Here is a 5,964-nt window from a genome sequence, read left to right as displayed (position 1 = left end):
TCTCTTCATATTCTGCCTCTGCTGGTCCATTGGTTCTGTGGAGAAAACCTTCCTCCAGTTCTGTGTTTTGAGTTTGACTTCATAGTTTTGGTTTCCGTTTTATTAATATTGACCAAGAAAATCCTGGTATTAAAAGCATTTAAATGACCAAACAGGAAGTAGTTACATTTGTTCTTTTACAAGAAAACTTATAAATAAAATCACAAATTTGCTGTAGGTTTTATGTTGTTCTTAATCTAGAACCAAAGACTAGTTTTTAATTTAAATTGTATCAGTTAAGACTTAATTGTTGAACAAATGGCACAAAAATCATATTTAATTTAGCCTAAAGCATGAACAGCTTCCTGTTTTCTGCTCTCTCTCCTTCCTGCAGCAGATTTCTTCTGTGCTGTGTTTGGAGCTTCAGGTAATTAAATGACAGAGTGTCTGATTGTAGAAGTGACCCGCGGCGAGTTGCAGGATGCTGCAGCTTCGGGTCCCCGCGTGCGCTCATCTCCCTCCCTCTGAGCCACAGACAGAACCGGACCGAACCGCGGGTCCGGTTCGGTTCTGTCATCAGGCAATTAGGCAGCCGGGCAGGAAAGGTGGAGACATTAATAATAAGATCATGGGTGTGTGTGTGTGTGTGTGTGGGGGGGGTCTGCAGAGCTTTACCTCAAGGTGAATGTGACCTCTGCCCCCCGTCCCACTGCGGCTCCCACTCCTCCACTACATCTGATCCAGTTCTATTGCTGCTCTTTAAATACTTTTCCTCTGGACGCATCATTGACTGAACATTGTTGTGGTGAACAGTCAGAGTTATTTACAGGGAAGGAAGCTGACAGGCGATTCATTAAAGAAAATCAATCCAAACAGAGACTCAGCAGCAATAAAGTGGCAAAAGGAGAAGCAGGCGTACCCATAAGAATTGACATTTCCTAAATACAATGAATGGTTTTTGGTGCCTGAGAAATATTTAAATAAATCTTCAGTGTGCTGCAGTGTTACGTAACTCTGCCTGAACAACAAGGAGAGCATCTTCTGTCAGGAGGAGCAACGAGGATCTGCAGCAGAAACCACCAACCTTCACTCAGTTTAACTTACTAACCACTAGAATCAATAATTATAAAGTTAAATCTTCACCAGTCCTGCTGAGCAGCTGGACATGCAGACTGTTTATGAAGGAACGGGTCGTTCTCAGAACCTCATCCCAGCTTGGTACCACGATGTGCAGGAAGGACTTAAAGTTGATCACAATATTTTGTTGTGATATTGTGCTAACAATGAAAACTTCTTTTTTAAATAACTGCATGGCAGTAACCGTGTGTGTATTTACCAGAGTCCATAATGTTGAGCCTGATCTCATCCTGAACATTTAAAGTGTGAATAAAAGCAGACAAACCAACACAATGAGAAGAAACAAACTGTCAGGATTTTCTCCATCCAGCCTTCGTCTGAAATGTGATTCTAGATGTTGACCTGTTGTCCTTTTTTTAGGAACCAAGCTTCTTCATTTGTGTCAGAGATTAGAAGTGGCTACTTTACTTTTCCTTCCGGCACAGAGACTGTTGAGGCGTCCTTTAATAGTGCAATTGATCAGTGAGCAGTGTGTGTGTGTGTGTGTGTGTGTGTGTGTGTGTGTGGGTGTGTGTGTGTGTGTGAATAAAGGCTTCATCCGGAGTCGCTGACAGCATGCGTGGGCTCACATCCTAATATTAGCCAGAGCAATTAAAGGAAGGTTGAGGAGCATGAAACGAATTGAAACCCGGCTGTGAATAGATCCAGAACAAAGATTGTAACTTAGAGCTTCTCAGGCATTTTTTGATCCCTCATATGCAAGATGAAAATAGTAGAAACAACAACTCTACAAACATTTACCAGCTCAGCGATGACAGATCTGATAAGATCAGAACTGAACCTCTGGGTAAAACGTGTAGAAAAATTAAAACTGCACAGCATCATCCCCACAGGGAAGCATGGTGGTGGCAGCATCATGGTGGCTGCTCCACTCAGGAAAACCGAAATAAACACAAACACACACAGGAAGTAAATGGTTTACCAAAGCCAAACAGTTAAAGGTTAATTCTACAAAACAAACATGAGACCTCAGCCTAACTTCATGTCAAACGGAGGGAACTGTGTGTGTATTTATGTATAAAATGTACAGAAATCTGGTAATAACCAGCTCAGTTGTGTGACAGGATATTACATAATCTATATTTTTGTTGCAAAATTTTAAAGCTAGCTCAGGTTGTGCTGACAGTTGAATGGAAACAGCTTCTGTCCTGAAAAATGTTCCTTTACTTGTTGCTTTATCTTCATTCAGTTCGTCTCAACACTTCTGGTATCTTCCCAGTTCTGCAGACTCAGTCATAAAAATATCCACATAGAGGCGCAAAGTGTGAAGAAGAAAAGAGCAGCAGCGATTCTGACTCCTCTGAAGCTGCTAATAAATCTATACCACAAACCTAAAAATAATGCCTGTAAATATTTTTATTGCAGTAACAGAATAGTTTCATTCGGATTCAACAGTTTTAGCACATTTGCTAAGGTGGAATGAAGCTAACTGCTCCTGCTCCGGTGAAACCTTCAGGATCTCTGGTTCGGTTTGGTTCTGATGACTTCATTTTATGCCTCTCTTCCTGTCAGAGTCTCAGATGTGGAAGCTGCCAGGCTGATTTTTTGTCTCTGCGTTTGGGTAGGTTTCATGTCCAACCCGCTGCGCCGCTCGAGGCCACCGTCTGGCACTTCCTCCAACTTTTCCTCTTCCTGTCGCTCTTAGCGCCATCACACTTCTTCAGTTCCTCACAGCATCTTCTAGTTCTGGCTGCTGGGAGAATTGTAAAAGGAACGAGTGAAGAACAGCAGAAGCTGCCTTCATGTGTAAATTCTCTCTTTGCTGGTTTTTAGTCTTTTTTAGACCCAGTTAAATGTGCAAACAGCAGATTTCTGGAGCCCCTCTCAGGGGTCACTGGCTGAGCGGCAGAGGTCACCCTGGACAGGTGGCCGGTCTGTCACACAGAGACTCTCAGGTAAATCAGAGACAAATGAACCCAGCGGCGTTCGGACAGCTGCTGTCCTGAATCCAACTGACGGCTCATTAGCTGGACTCTGCAGAGCGGCATGACCGACTGCTGAGGACAGAACTCAGCTGTTCTGGAGAAGGACTGGACTGGTCCGGTCAGTTTACCAAACAATAGTTTCATCAGACCACAGGAATGATTTTGCAAACTGTAATGTGGCTTTTTGTGAAGTAATGGCTTCTTGGTTTCTGAGCAGCCGTTCAGCTCCTGCTGGTCCAGGAAACGTCTCACTAGACAACGAATGAAGTTCCTTCACAGGTTTTATTTCCGTCCATCTCTGAACCGGATGATGGCTGGACATTCCTTCGCTGTCCGAACGTAATGTTTGAACGGATAAATGTGGATCTGGCAGCTGTTTTCAAGGATGAACCAGACATTTGATCCATAATCCATAACACTTTTCCAGGTTTCTTGACTGAATTTTATTTTTTCATAAAATCAGACAAAATCCATGACATCAACAACCTGCTAGTCTTAAAAACACATCGCTCCTGTTTTTTATTTTAGCATTTGTTTGAAAATCATCTCATTTTCTTTCCACTTCACAAACTATATTCTGCTTTGTGTGACACGTAACATGAAACATGTTTGTATTTGTAATGTGATCAAATGTGAAGCAGAGTGAATAACTGGAAGGAGCTGCAGCTTGTTGAGTTTTAGCTGAAGGATTTTACGTTTCAGAAAAAGACAAAGTTTCACACTGCAGACGATGCAGTCGACTTGTGTTGCTATGGAAACAGCTTCAACAACAATCCTGCAAGTCATCATGTCAACCTGCAGAAACTTAAATTAAAACTCTTCAGCTCTCACCGTCAGTATTCTCAAACTGATATAGTTGAACTTTATGTTCATCTGAACTCTCATGAGTCTTTAAGGATTCCTGTTTGATTCTGCAGATTTTATCTGCAAAATCAATCAAAGGATGAAGATTAGAGAGGAAACACTGGTGAACAAACTGGATATAAGTAATATTATCAAAACCAAACAACACCACTTACCATGATTATTTTAAACAGCAATTAATTTTTATTGGTTTGATGTAATATTACAATTTTTAATGTCATGTTTTCATTTCCTGTAAGTAGAAAATCATCATAAGTAACAGAAATAGAGTTTTGCAAATATTCATCAAGGTGTAATTTATCTAAATAATATTTTTATATAAGGAGTGATAAAGTTCCTGAAATAATTTTCAATAATATTCTAGTTTATTGAACATGTCTGTATGTTTAGAAATACTTTATAAGCCACAGCTAGAACCTTGATTATTATCATCAATGATATGAATGAAAGTTTGGCTTTAGATGATTTTCATTCAGTAAATAAAAGTTTTTATTCTGAATGACGTCACAGAAAAGTATGAAGTTAAACAGCAAAGAGATGTGGCTGCATTGCCTGCAATGTCCACTAGAGAGCAGCATACATCCATAGGTCTGTTTAAACATTTCACAACCACAGAGTGAAAGCACAACCAGGAATAATATTTATATTTTAAAAATGGGACGTTTTTCCATTTAAGGATTGAAACTTTTAAAGTATTTTTGCTTAAAACATTCAGAAATGTGAGGAAACTGAAAACTCTAATAAAAGCTTATCAATCAAATTTGCAGAGGAAGAAATTGTGCTAATATCTATTTGTCATGTATATTTATCTGTTAATGCAGTTAAACAGATAATTGGGTTAAATAAAGCGTCTGTTAGGAAAACACAACAAAAGGTTAAAATCAGCTGCTGAGCAGGAGGAAAACCAAACGTTTCTGTTAGCAGAACCAGAACAGTTCTGATCAAGTTTGTCCTGCGAACTGATTTTAATTAAACAATCAAACCTGGTGGGAGAAATCAAAGTAAAAATGAAGGAGGGATCACAGAAACACCTGACTGGGGAGTTTCCAGGATATTTATTCACATCCCAGCTGTATGTCATATCTCAGCTGGGTTATAATTATGGTGTTAAACTTTGATATGGAAATCTTGAATCATGTTTTAGCAACTGAAAATACTCCCAGCAACTATAAAACATTAAAATATTCATATATCTAGTGACCTAAAGCAACATATTTCCCAAAACAGAATAATAATCACTGAGCTGTGACAGACTGCTTCACATCAGGAAGGAGATTTTCTCTCCTCCTTCAAACCTGCAGCTTGATTTCTGGGAAACGGGTCGTCTCATGGTAACAATGACTCACAGGATGGTGAGTCTGCAGGTCTGTTGCTTATTAACTGGTCCAGTTATTAAAGAGCAGTAATCGCATCACATTATCATCCCTCCGTTCTGTAAATACAGAAAATTGGACATAAAAAAAGAGTCAAGGACAAAAACTGAGGAAAGAGAATCACAGGAAGTTTCAGCAAAGTCCAGATAAAAGACTGAACCAGATAAAAGACTGAACCAGACTGTGGGATGGGATCTATGAGAATATATCTATAAAAACCACAATATCTGGGTTATTGGAAACAGGGCCTTAGTTACAGCATCCATCTATCCATCCATCCATCCATCCACCAATTAAATTAATAAAAGAAAAATGTACATATCATCTTAGACGGTTGAGCTATACACTCCATTTCAAACATCGGTTTAAAGATATGTTCATATCACATCATCGATATGTTAAAAGGTTTAGAATAAAACAATTTTTCTTTATTTTTTATTGAAAATGATGCAGTTTTATTTCTCAGTTCTGTGAAATGAACATGAATAAGAGCTGTTGTTTTTTTTTTAAACAAACTTTTTAAAAAACATGGAAGTCATCTTTAGTTGAACAGCTGAATTAATTTCTTCTACAACAGAAATCAAATAATCTTCAGGACGTTCTTCTCTTACTGTCCGACACCTTCAGGTTGTTTCGCTTTATTCTTGTTTCCAGTTCATCCTAAACCAGTTTGATGGTTTAAAAAC

This window comes from Xiphophorus couchianus, chromosome 19 (assembly GCF_001444195.1).
Source record: "Xiphophorus couchianus chromosome 19, X_couchianus-1.0, whole genome shotgun sequence".
Taxonomy (NCBI): domain Eukaryota; kingdom Metazoa; phylum Chordata; class Actinopteri; order Cyprinodontiformes; family Poeciliidae; genus Xiphophorus; species Xiphophorus couchianus.
The sequence above is the reverse complement of the archived record's forward strand: the minus strand, read 5'-3'. Positions refer to the sequence as shown.